Here is a 14,486-nt window from a genome sequence, read left to right on the forward strand (position 1 = left end):
CAACCCCCAACCTCCACCCCAGCACGGACCCCCGCCCCCAACCTCCACCCCAGCACGGACCCCCCCCCAACCTCCACCCCGGCACGGACCCCCGACCCAACCCCCAACCTCCACCCCAGCACGGACCCCACCCCCAACCTCCACCCCAGCACGGACCCCCCCCCCCAACCTCCACCCCGGCACGGACCCCCCCCCAACCTCCACCCCAGCACGGACCCCCCCCCCCAACCTCCACCCCAGCACAGACCCCCACCCCCAACCTCCACCCCAGCATGGACCCCAACCCCCAACCTCCACCCCAGCACAGACCCCCCCAACCCCCAACCTCCACCCCAGCACGGACCCCCCCCAACCTCCACCCCAGCACGGACCCCCCCCCAACCTCCACCCCAGCACGGACCCCCCCCCAACCTCCACCCCGGCACGGACCCCCTCCCCAACCCCCAACCTCCACCCCAGCACGGACCCCACCCCCAACCTCCATCCCAGCACGGACCCCCCCCCAACCTCCTCCCCGGCACGGACCCCCCCCAACCTCCACCCCAGCACGGACCCCCCCACCAACCTCCACCCCAGCACGGACCCCCACCCCCAACCTCCACCCCAGCACGGACCCCCCCCCCAACCTCCACCCCAGCACGTACCCCCCCCCAACCTCCACCCCAGCACGGATCCCCACCCCCAACCTCCACCCCAGCACGGACCCCCCCCAACCCCCAACCTCCACCCCAGCACGGACCCCCCCCCCAACCTCCACCCCAGCACAGACCCCCCCTCAACCTCCACCCCGGCACGGACCCCACCCCCAACCTCCACCCCAGCACGGACCCCCTCCCCAACCCCCAACCTCCACCCCAGCACGGACCCCCCCCCAACCTCCACCCCAGCACGGACCCCCCCCCCAACCTCCACCCCAGCACGGACCCCCCCAACCCCCAACCTCCACCCCAGCACGGACCCCCCCCCCCAACCTCCACCCCAGCACGGACCCCCCCCCCAACCTCCACCCCAGCACGGACCCCCTCCCGGCACTCCCCCGGAGCCCAGCCTACTCTAACCACCCCCCCCCCCCCCCCCCCCCCCCGCCGCACACACACACACACAAGCCGATACACACCTCTCCTCACGCAATCAGTCTGCGGCCACGCCATTTCCTGCCCAGAGCCAACCCCCCAGGCCGTCACTCACCTCCTCGCTGGTCGGCGTGAGCCTGGAGCACCGGGTCACGCCGATGAAAAGGAGGTTTAATTCACGTCGACGTGAACGGTCATCACGTCGACGGGACTTCGGCCCATCCGGAAGGGAGAATATCGGCAGGCCGAAAATCGGCTGCCTTGCGCAGACCCGTGACATTCTCCGCGGCAGCGGCGCCATTAACGCCCCGCCGACTTTTCTCCCTTCGGAGACTTCGGCGGGGGCGGGATTCACGGCGGCCAACGGCCATTCTCCGACCCGGCGGGGGGTCGGTGAATGACGCCCCCCATATTCTTTCATATTCCAGTATTTCTCTCGCCCCCAATTTCTTCTATACAATATTTGAACCACTTTTAAATGTTACAATGACTTCTACTTCAATCACAAACTTCAGTAATGCATTTCAAAACTTTGCAACTCTCTTTAAAAAAAACAGGTTTCGCCCGCTCTCCGTTTTAAACCTTTCGTTTGGCGTGATTCTCCGACCACCTACCAGGTCGGAGAATCGCCGGGGGCTGGCATGAATCCCGCCCGCACCGTTTCCCGAATTCTCCGCCACCAGAGATTCGGCGGGGGCGGGAATCGCGCTGCGCCAGTCGGCGGGCGGGCCTGGGCCATGATGGCACTCTTTTTCTTCCGCCTTCGCCATGGTCTTCACTATGGCGGAGGCGGAAGAGACCCCTTCCCCTGCGCATGCGCGGGGATGACGTCAGCAGCCGCTGACGTTCCCACGCATGCGTCGCCCTATGAAGACCTTTCGGTGCTGGCTGGCGTGGCGCCAAAGGCCTTTCCCACCAGCCGGCGGACCGAAAACCACTCCGGCGCTGGCCTCGCCCCTCAAGGTGAGGGCTTGGCCCCTAAAGGTGCGGAGACTTCCGCACCTTTGGGGCGGCCCGACATCGGAGTGGTTCCCGCCACTCGATTATGCCGGAACCCCCCTCCCTGCCAGGTAGGGGAGAATCTATTTCCCCTTGTTTCTAAACCTGTGATTCTGCAAGGGTTCTCCGTGTGGTACGGGAGGCTGGTGTAGAATGCAAGTCACCAACAGGCATTACCTTGGCCCAGCCACAACGCTCGTCTCCATAACTCATGTGACGCCACACAATCAGACTGATTCCAGTATGCACAGCACAAATCATCATAAGTGTAGAGCAACAACAATGTAAGATTCAGGGGCGGAATTCTCCCCCAAAGGCGCGATGTCCGCCGACTGGCGCCCAAAACGGCGCCAATCAGACGGGCATCGCGCCGCCCCAAAGGTGCGGAATGCTCCGCATCTTTGGGGGCCGAGCCCCGACATTGAGGGTCTAGGCCGACGCCGGAGGGATTTCCGCCCCGCCAGCTGGCGGAAACGGCCTTTGTTGCCCCGCCAGCTGGCGCGGAAATGACATTAGGGGCGGTGCATGCGCGGGAGCGTAAGCAGCCGCTGACAGTTTCCCGCGCATGCGCAGTGGGGAGAGTCTCTTCCACCTCCGCCATGGTGGAGACCGTTGCGGAGGCAGAAGGGAAAGAGTACCCCCACAGCACAGGCCCGCCCGCGGATCGGTGGGCCCTGATCACGGGCCAGGCTACCGTGGGGGCACACCCCGGGGTCAGATCGCCCTGCGCCCCCCCCAGGACCCCGGAGCCCGCCCACGCCGCCTTGTCCCGCCGGTAAATAGCTACTTTAATTTACGCCGGCGGGACAGGCAATTTCTCTGCGGGACTTCGGCCCATCCGGGCCGGAGAATCGAGCGGGGGGGCCCGCCAACCGGCTCGGCCCGATTTCCGCCCCCACCCAATCTCCGGTACCGGAGACTTCGGCAACCAGCGGGGGCGGGATTCATGGCGGCAAACGGCCATTCTCCGACCCGCTGGGGGGTCGGAGAATGACGCCCCATGTTGCTGTTACAACATACAGTTGAGGGATTGGATTTTCAACACTTGTGGAAGTGGAACTGGCTGAACCAGGAGCCCAACATGAGGCTGAAGCTCTCCAGCTTGGATCCGGACATCACCTGCTTAGTGCCTCATCATAAGGAGCTCCATTCTCCCCATTAATTTTGATGAGTTTTCTTGCAGTGGAACCAGGTGGGTAGGACGGATAGTTGGTCTGCAGGGTATTTTGCCCTGCCCAAGTGGTGCCAGATGAAAACATTTGCAAACTACTGTTCTGATCCTTTTAATCATTTTGGAGTATCCATCCCATAATCAATGAAATTGGAAGAGCTATATAATGGGCGGCTGAACAATGTTGTCTATTTGGCATTATTCGTAGTATAAAGGGTTAAAAAATAGTTATGCTAACTATTGGCCACATGATGATGAGGCACTGACTTCAGGCAGTTGTGTGCAAGTTACCAAAAGGAGTGGATGGAAAGCCCTGAGGGAAGATGTGCCTTCCCTGTAACTCACTATGTACATAATGTAAACAGGGTAAATCAACTCATTTTTAAATAGATATCCTACAGTTCATCCTTGCTAGAATCCTGGTCCAGCACAATCTACAACATAATTGACCAAAGGCAAAATTATGTTTACTCTGTTTCCATCTATTCTGTTTCATCACTTCATAACTTAAAGCATCTTCCTTGTATCATCCTGTAACCTGTTCTGTTCTGATGAAAACAGGCAAAAATATCAATTTTGTGTTTGTATTTTCTTTCTTAGGACTGTGAGCATCCCAACAATTTTCAATTTGTAAGACTGCGAGTGAAGATGACAAAACCATAGGAGTGACAACACTGAGCAATAGGTAAAACAAACTTTCATTCAAACACAGGATTAACCATATTAACAGCAAATAAATAGCGTTAAAATTAACAGTTAAAACATTTCTTAAATAAAAGGAAAAAAAAACTTTAACTGACCATCTACGTCTAATAATAATAACCTTTTATTGTCACAAGTATGACGTTACTGTGAAAAGCCCCTAGTTGCCACATTCTGTCACCTGTTCAGGTCAGCTGATACAGGAATTGAACCCGTGCTGCTGGCCTTGTTCTGCATCACAAACCAGCTGTGTAGCCCACTGAACTAAACCAGATAGGATGAACTCAAAGGGTTCATTTATTTGACACTGCATATTCAAATTATGCAATCTGATACAGTTCAAATGCCACTTATAAATAAAGTTTATCAAGGCTACTTGCTTCTCTGTGTATACCTTTGGAGATAGACCCTTTCAGGAACAACTTGAAAATTCTTCTATTTCGTCAGACTGAAATCCCATGGCAAACTGCAAGACTACAGACAAACCTGGCTCCTCCCATTAAGTACATCTTCTGTATTCTAACTATAAGGCATTCTCCAGACTCATCCCACTAAGATGTCCCATGACCTGCTAGGACTAAACACAATCACTTATAAATTATTTACACTCCAGGGAACTTCCTAAACATAAAAAATATTCTCTTGGCCATGTATATTTAAACAAGTAAATGGTTAAAATCAATTATTACCTCGCAATTACATCCCTTAATCACAGCTTTAGCAGACATACTACCCGTATATTTTTGAACCCCTGTTTTTTTTTAACATTTATAAAACTAAATATTTTTTAAAAATTCACAATTTCCTATGTTCATCACACCTTATACCAAAGAGCATCTTTGTGAATTTTTGATGACCCCTGCAAAAGCTTCAACATCCTGAAGGGGGAGGGCAAACAGGTAGAGGTTGTTGTACATATTGGTACTAACGACATAGGCAGGAAGGGGCATGAGGTCTTGCAGCAGGAGTTCAGGGAGCTAGGCAGAAAGTTAAAAGACAGGACCTCTAGGGTTGTAATCTCGGGATTACTCCCTGTGCCACGTGCCAGTGAGACTAGAAATAGGAAGATAGAGCAACTAAACACGTGGCTAAACAGCTGGTGTAGGAGGGATGGTTTCCGTTATCTGGACCACTGGGAGCTCTTCCGGGGCAGGTGTGACCTATATAAGGACGGGTTGCATCTAAACTGGAGAGGCATAAATATCCTGGCCGCGAGGTTTGCTAGTGTCACACGGGAGGGTTTAAATTAGTATGGCAGGGGGGTGGGCACGGGAGCAATAGGTCAGAAGGTGAGAGCATTGAGGGAGAACTAGGGAATAGGGACAATGTGGCTCTGAGGTAGAGCAGACAGGGAGAAGTTGCTGAACACAGCAGGTCTGGTGGCCTGAAGTGCATATGTTTTAATTCCCTAGAATCTATGTGTGGAGCCAGAGGAAATGGGTGAGGTACTAAATGAATACTTTGCATCAGTATTCACCAAAGAAAAGGAATTGGTAGATGTTGGGTCTGGAGAAGGGTGTGTAGATAGCCTGGGTCACATTGAGATCCAAAAAGACGAGGTGTTGGTTGTCTGAAAAAAATATTAAGGTAGATAAGTCCCCAGGGCCTGATGGGATCTACCCCAGAATACTGAAGGAGGCTGGAGAGGAAATTGCTGAGGCCTTGACAGAAATTTTTGGATCTTCACTGTCTTCAGGTGATGTCCCGGAGGACTGGAGAATAGCCAATGTTGTTCCTCTGTTTAAGAAGGGTAGCAAGGATAATCCAGGGAACTACAGGCCGGTGAGCCTTACGTCAGTGATAGGGAAATTACTGGAGAGAATTCTTCGAGACAGGATCTACTCCCATTTGGAAGCAAATGGACGTATTAGTGAGAGGCAGCACGACAGAGGTCGTGTCTCACTAGCTTGATAGAGTTTTTCGAGGCGGTCACTAAGATGATTGATGCAGGTAGGGCAGTGGATGTTGTCTATATGGACTTCAGTAAGGCCTTTGACAAGGTCCCTCATGGTAGACTAGTACAAAAGGTGAAGTCACACGGGATCAGGGGTGAACTGGCAAGGTGGATACAGAATTGGCTAGGTCACAGAAGGCAGAGAGTAGCAATGGAAGGATGCTTTTCTAATTGGAGGGCTGTGACCAGTGGTGTTCCACAGGGATCAGTGCTGGGACCTTTGCTGTTTGTAGTATATATAAATGATTTGGAGGAAAATGTAACTGGTCTGATTAGTAAGTTTGCAGACGACCCAAAGGTTGGTGGAATTGCGGATAGCGATGAGGACTGTCAGAGGATACAGCAGGATTTAGATTGTTTGGAGACTTGGGCGGAGAGATGGCAGATGGCGTTTAATCCAGACAAATGTGAGGTAATGCATTTTGGAAGGTCTAATGCAGGTAGGGAATATACAGTGAATGGTAGAACCCTCAAGAGTATTGAAAGTCAGAGAGATCTAGGAGTACAGGTTCACAGGTCACTGAAAGGGGCAACACAGGTGGAGAAGGTAGTCAAGAAGGCATGCGGCATGCTTGCCTTCTTTGGCCGGGGCATTGAGTATAAGAATTGGCAAGTCATGTTGCAGCTGTATAGAACCTTAGTTAGGCCGCACTTGGAGTATAGTGTTCAATTCTGGTCGCCACACTACCAGAAGGATGTGGAGGCTTTAGAGAGGGTGCAGAAGAGATTTACCAGAATGTTGCCTGGTATGGAGGGCATTAGCTATGAGGAGCGGTTGAATAAACTTGGTTTGTTCTCACTGGAATGAAGGAGGTTGAGGGGCGACCTGATAGAGGTCTACAAAATTATGAGGGGCATAGACAGAGTGGATAGTCAGAGGCTTTTCCCCAGTGTAGAGTTACTAGGGAGCATAGGTTTAAGGTGAGAGGGGCAAGGTTTAGAGTAGATGTACGAGGCAAGTTTTTTACACAGTGGGTAGTGGGTGCCTGGAACTCGCTACCGGAGGAGGTGGTGGAAGCAGGGACGATAGTAACATTTAAGGGGCATCTTGACAAATACATGAATAGGATGGGAATAGAGGGATACGGACCAAGGAAGTGTAGAAGATTGTAGTTTAGTCGGGCAGCATGGCCGGCACGGGCTTGGAGGGCCGAAGGGCCTGTTCCTGTGCAGTACATTTCTTTGTTCTTTGTTCTTTGTTCTATTCCTGCAGCATGAAGTCCAAAATGGCACGCAATATTTCAGCTCTGATCTGGCTGGCGTTTTCGATAAATTCACCCTTATATCTCTATTTTCATATTCATAACTCTTGCTGTAGAACTTAGTGGTGGTAATTCTAACTTTTGCTGACATTGTAAGTAGAGAAAAATTGGATAGATCAGTTGTCGTACATCTTCCTATTATGGAAGCAAAAATCAGGAGCAGTGTATAAAAGTTGACCAATCTGATATTGCCCAGTTTCATTAACCCCCCTCATCCCCCCAGCTACCTCTATCCCCAGGATACCATTTGATCTTTTATGGCAAGTGAACTGTTGCTTTTAAAATCTTGTAAACCTGAATTCGCTAATCCCTCTCCCACATTAATTTCCGTCGATTCAAACGTATACTTTCTAACCAAAATCAAAATGTATCACCTCTGAAGGAGAGTCATATTGGACTCAAAATGTTGGGCAGGATTTTAAGGTCCCATCTGCTGCAGGAATCGTCTCTGGCGGGATGGAAAATTTGACAGATCGGGAAGATGTCCATTTACTTTGGATGGGAATTTCCAGTCCCGAGGCTGGCGGGACAGGGAAATCCCACCCGTTGACTCCACTTCTCTCTTTACAGATGCTGCCAGACCTGTTATGTTTCTCCGACAATTTCTGTTTTCATGGTACATTTTTAGGTTTGTCAAGCGCAATCTTTCTTTGAAATCAACATTGACTTTCTTATTATCTTCCCTTATATGCAGCTGTTTAGTAATTTACTTTGATTTAAAGTTTCTATTTTTGTTTCCTATCATGGGTTAAGTTAACTGGCCTGCAATTCTTTGTGAGTCATTCAGCTTTGTTATTTACCAAGGCCTTAATAAGCAGAAAGCTTGTTTTTAGTTATTTTACTTTTCACCAGCAATACTAGGCAGGGATGATTCATTTGCCAGGAATACTATATTACTGCTTTCACAGCACAAACGTTTTATTAAAATTAAAGACAGAGAATGATATGCCTCCCTATTCCACTTTATAACATCCAGTATTTTATTAAGTCACTGCATTATCAGCCAGTTTTACATAGATTTACATAGAATTTACAGTGCAGAAGGAGGCCATTCGGCCCATCGAGTCTGCACCGGCTCTTGGAAAGAGCACCCTACCCAAGGTCAACACCTCCACCCTATCCCCAGAACCCAGTAACCCCACCCAACACTAAGGGCAACTTTGGACACTAAGGGCAATTTAGCATGGCCAATCCACCTAACCTGCACATCTTTGGACAGTGGGAGGAAACCGGAGCACCCGGAGGAAACCCACGCACACACCGACCCAAGCCGGAATCGAACGTGGGGCCCTGGAGCTGTGAAGCAATTGTGCTATCCACAATGCTACCGTGCTGCCCACGTTGATCAATTCCTGCTTATTGCAAGTTACATTCATTCGCTTGACTCGACTAAACTGCTATCACACGGTGTCCTAATTAGTGCCAGAAAGAGGTTCCGCCATTCAGATTTCTCATTGTCCAAGCCATCTTTTCCTTGAAACACATGTGATTTCACCATATTGAACTCCTCTTTTTTGATTAAATGCCATTTTTTTAAAAACCGGACAATGCTAATAATTTGTAGGACATTAAATCACCACATATTACCAGACACTTACAATTATCCAATCATTTTAGAAATGTCATAGAAGCTGAAAGTGTTTGGTTTTGGTCTTTGTTACTGCTCATGGACAATACCTACATTTAAGTATAACGAAAAGGAGTCAAGGAAATAAAGTATGGTTGAAGCTAAATGTATTGTTATGCAAGGATAATAAATAATAAAATTGAACACATTTGTCAAGCTTAGTCCGGTGGTCTGCTGCTAACATGCTCCACAATTTATTTGTTCTAACCTTTTGCTGTATAATTTAAGGATTTTTAGGCCTGAATAAGAAGTTGGAGGCAGGGAGGGAGTGTCAACATTGAGAGAAAAATTTAAAATGGAGGGGCGGAAATTGGGGTGATCAGAGTCGGTCGGGGTGGGGGAAAGAAGAGTCTGGAACCAATGCAGATTCGGGAAACTGGGGCTTGAGGTGGGAGTAGTTGGTAGGGAGATGGTTGGAATCGACATCCAGGGAAGATCAGAAGGTCAGGGGGAGGAAAATTAGAGCTCAGAAATGGGGAAGATTGGGGAGGCCAAAACGGGGTATGAATAGACAATATGCCTCAATGACTACCGTCCGGTGGCCCTGACTTCAGTCTTAATGTAGTGCTTCGAGAGGTTGGTCATGAAGCGTATCACCTCCATACTCCCTTGATACTCAGAACGCCTTGATCCACTGCAATTCGCATACCGCCACAACCGGTCCACAGCAGATGCCATCTCCCTGGCCCTACACTCATCCCTAGAGCATCTCGACAACAAGGATTCCAACATCAGACTTCTATTTATTGACTACAGCTCTGCCTTCGACACCATAAACCCAGCCAAGCTCACATCAAAGCTCTAAAACCTAAGACTTGGCTCCTCACTCTGCAACTGGATCCTCGACTTTCTGACCCACAGACCACAATCAGTAAGAATAAACAACACCTCCTCCACAATAGACCTCAATAACGGGCCACGCAAGGCTGCATACTTAGCCCCCTACCATACTCCCTGTACACACACGACTGTGTGGCAAAATTTGGTTCCAACTCCATCTACAAGTTTGCTGACGATATGACCATAGTGGGCCGGATCTTGAATAACGATGAGTAAGAATAGAGGAGGGAGATAGAGAACCTATTGGAGTGGTGCAGGGACAACAATCTATCCCTCAATGCCAACAAAACTAAAGAGCTGGTCATTGACTTCAGGAAGCAAAGTACTACACACCACTGTCAGCATCAACAGGGCCAAGGTGGAGATGGTTAGCAGGTTCAAATTCCTAGGGGTAAACTCCTCCAAAAATCTGTCCTGGTCCACCCACGTCGATGCCACGAAAGCACAACAGCGCCTACATTTCCTCAAGAAACTAAGGAAATTCAGCATGTCCACATTAACTCTTACCAACTTTTACAGATGCACCATAGAAAGCATCCTATCTGGTTGCATCACAGCCTGGTATGGCAACTGCTCAGCCCAAAAAACTTCAGAGAGTCGTGAACATCACCCAGTCCATCACACGAACCTGCCTCCCATCCATTGACTCCATCTACACCTCCCGCTGCCTGGGAAAAGCGGGCAGAATAATCAAAGATCCCTCCCATCTGGCTTACTCACTCTTACGACTTCTTCCATTCAAAAGTCTGAGAACACGCACGAACAGACTCAAAAACAGCTTTTTTCCTGCTGTTACCAGACTCCTAAACGATCCTCTTATGGACTGGCCTGATAACACTACACCCTTGTATGCTTCACCCAATGCCAGTGTGATGTAGTTATATTGTATACCTTGTGTTGCCCTATTATGTATTTTATTTTATTTTATTTTCATGCACTTAATGATCTGTTGAGCTGTTCACAGAAAAGTACTTTTCACTGTACCTCTGTACATGTGACAATAAACAAAATCCAAGGTTCAGAGCTGTTTATTACTTTGTTGCCGCAAAGAGAAAGGGTATGGAGATGCCCACACTCTGGATTCTTGTAAAACAAGATGAGAGTTTTTTTAAGGGTGTTGCTCATACAATCAAAATGGTGATCTGCTTAAAGCCCACGCAAACACACTGCTGACATCACTACACATCGCATGATGCATAGCCAGCAGGAATGTATTCCCAGGTACATAACAACACTCCTCCCTTTACTTAATTAGTGCAACGACAACAATTAACATTTATTCAACAGATCTCTTTATATATGATTTATATACATACGTACAATTCAATAAGGCAGTCTCTGTGGTGGTTGTCTATTCCTTTTTGGTAGAATTTGGCATTCTTGAACTTGGGTACTTGCAACCTCAGAAGTGTCCTCATTCCTTTCTGTAGATGGTGCTTCTTAAGTAGTCATTTCAATGTCTCTCACTATAGGCATTGGAAAGTCATCAGAAACAGAATCTGGACTTGTCAATGTCTCTAGTCTCCATTCTAAAGTATAGCTCTCTGGATGTTCTAAAGGTAGAACTCCTTGAGAAATTCCTGCAAGTTCACTTCATGCAGCAAGTAACTTATCAACATGGCGTCACCAAACTCTTTCATCATCCATCTGTACAGTGTATGATATTGCACCTGTCTTCGCTCGGATCATAGCTAGAGTTAACACTCTCTCTCCCTGGTAGAATACTGGCTTTTTAGAGATTTTCTCCACCTAACAATTTGTGTTTGTTGTTGTCGTTTGACAATCTCTGAAATATCAGATGGAGTTAACAAATCAAACAGTATTCGTAGTTTCCTCTTGAACAGCAGCACATTGCTGGGGAATTTTGAGTGGTTGATTGGACAATGGGTCATCTGGACTCAAAATGTTGGCTCTTTTCTCTCCCAACAGATGCTGCCAGACCTGCTGAGATTTTCCAGCATTTTCTCTTTGGTTATTTATTATTATTATTTGAGTGGTAGTATGTACAATGTTTCGATAAGATATGAGAAATTTGTTTTCTCTTCTTGATAATATTCCCTCGTCCCTCTGTGCTTTGATAGAATGCTTTGATGATTGCACATTTTCTTCAGCTCTTTGTGTAAGCCATTTTTGTTGATAATATGACCAGGGTAATTTATGGATGACTTGAAAAAGTTGTACTTTTCCTTTTTAACTCTCAGGTTGTAGCTCTGTAACCACTTCAGGGTAGCTTCCAAATTCTCCAGCTTTTCCTGTTCACTTGAACCGGTGATGAGTATATCATCTCAATAATTTTGCACTCCATTCAATCCACTTAGAATTTGATCCGTGGATTTTTTTAAAAGAGCAGGTCCAGATGTGAATTCCAAAAGTAAGTCTTCTGCAACAAAACAGACCTTTATGCTTTACGATGTTAAGTATTGGCAGTGATTCAGCAGCCACATTCATCTGCCGATGTGCCTATAAAAGATTGATTTTACTGGATTTCTGCCCTCCAGAAAGTCCACCAATCAACTATTGAATCAAGGGCAGTGGATAATGATTCATGCTCAAAACTGGGTTTATAGACGTCTTAAAATCTCTACAAATTCTCATTGAGGCATCCTGTTTTATTGGTGTTGTCCAATCACTTGTAGCAATAGGTTCAATGACTCCTGTCCTTACTAATCTATCTAGTTCTTCTTCAACTTCATGCCTGCTGGTGTTTGGTATGGTTCTAGCTTTGAGACATTTGGGTGTGCAATAACTCAAATTCACTGTCTTTTGAGTGATCTTGAGCTTCATCCATTAATTTGTACACATTACTATATTGTTTAATTGTATTTTTCTTCTTGTGCCTTCTTGGTATAGGTGAAATGTTTTGAACCCAACGTGCCTTGGCAGTATGGCCCTTCTTGCCACTGTCCTTGCAGATGATACAGCTGTACAAAACTTTGGTAAGGCCACATTTGGAGTACTGTGTACAGTTCTGGTCGCCTCATTTTAGGAAGGATGTGGAAGCTCTGGAAAAGGTGCAAAGAAGATTTACCAGGATGTTGCCTGGAATGGAGAGTAGGTCTTACGAGGAAAGGTTGAGGGTGCTAGGCCTTTTCTCATTAGAGCGGAGAAGGATGAGGGGCGACTTGATAGAGGTTTATAAGATGATCAGGGGAATAGATAGAGTAGACAGTCAGAGACTTTTTCCCCAGGTGGAACACACCATTACAAGGGGACATAAATTTAAGGTGAAAGGTGGAAGATATAGGAGGGATATCAGAGGTAGGTTCTTTACCCAGAGAGTAGTGGGGGCATGGAATGCACTGCCTGTGGAAGTAGTTGAGTCGGAAACATTAGTGACCTTCAAGCAGCTGTTGGATAGGTACATGGATTACGGGAAAATGATATAGTGTAGATTTATTTGTTCTTAAGGGCAGCACGGTAGCATTGTGGATAGCACAATTGCTTCACAGATCCATGGTCCCAGGTTCGATTCCGGCTTGGGTCATTGTCTGTGCGGAGTCTGCACGTCCTCCCCGTGTCTGCGTGGGTTTCCTCCGGGTGCTCCGGTTTCCTCCCACAGTCCAAAGATGTGCGGGTTAGGTGAATTGGCCAATGATAAATTGCCCTTAATGTCCAAATTACCCTTGGTGTTGGGTGGAGGTGTTGAGTTTGGGTAGGGTGCTCTTTCCAAGAGCTGGTGCAGACTCAGGGGGCCGAATGGCCTCCTTCTGCACTGTAGATTCAATGATAATCTATGATTAATCTAGGACAAAGGTTCGGCACAACATCGTGGGCCGAAGGGCCTGTTCTGTGCTGTATTTTCTATGTTCTATGTTCTATGTGTTTGATTTACTCCAGCATCTCCCCACCTAGTGTCCAACCTGCATACAAAGGTAACATGGTTGCAACTTTGCAGCCTTGTCCCCTGAAGAATCCATTTTGTGGCTCTTCAGTCCAGCCCTATCTGCAAAGCTTCTCTTGTTGCAAGCTCCATAGATGAGGCAGCTCCCAAAGCAGGTTTGAGCAATAAATTACTTACAGTAAGCAGCTTCCTCTGAATAGGTTCACTGCGGAATCCACAAACCAGCCTGTCTCGAAGAGTATCGTCACAGGCTGTACCAAATTCACAATATCTAGCTAATCTTCTTCAAGACGCTGCCAACTGTAAAATGATTTCACCTTCTTCCTGACTACAACGGTGGAACAGAAATATTTCCGCAATGAGTAACAATTTAGGAGAGAAATGTCCCTCTAAATTTTCATTAATTCAATATAGGACTATTCTCCTGGTTTTGCTGGGTGAACTAGATTCTGTAGCAACATAAACGTTTTACGGTCAACGATCTTTAGGTCCTCTGATTAGTTATTAAAAACAATTAGTATCTTTCCTCATGTGAATTCCATGTTTCATAATTCTTATCAAACACATCCATGGCACATGTTTTTCCACCATTTTGGGATCTCGGCTCCTAGGGTGTACACATTCTCCCTTCTGACCGTGTTGGAAACTATGGCACAAACAATCCCCTCAACAAGCAAATCCCTGTCACCCACAGCCCGTGTAGCTTCATCACATGTGCGGGTCCTGCAGCCTAAACCCACTCACTTCAAGGCAAGCAAGTCTTCCCCGATTGTCGGACCTCTTACAGTTGCTGTTGAAAATTTGTTAAAACTTCACATCAGTGGACGCGTGTTGCCCGACCTCTGTGTGTGTGCAAGTCTGGTCCCAAGAATCTTCCATTGCTCCCAATGTCGTCCCACAATTAGTCGATAAAAATATTCTTTCCAGTGCTTTTTCTGCCGCAGTCCTCGTCGCCAGTTTTCTCTCCTGATATATTTCCTTCTTGCCACAAAGAGGAAATGTATGCAGATGCCCACA

The sequence above is a fragment of the Scyliorhinus torazame genome, chromosome 2 (assembly GCF_047496885.1).
Source record: "Scyliorhinus torazame isolate Kashiwa2021f chromosome 2, sScyTor2.1, whole genome shotgun sequence".
Lineage (NCBI taxonomy): Eukaryota > Metazoa > Chordata > Chondrichthyes > Carcharhiniformes > Scyliorhinidae > Scyliorhinus > Scyliorhinus torazame.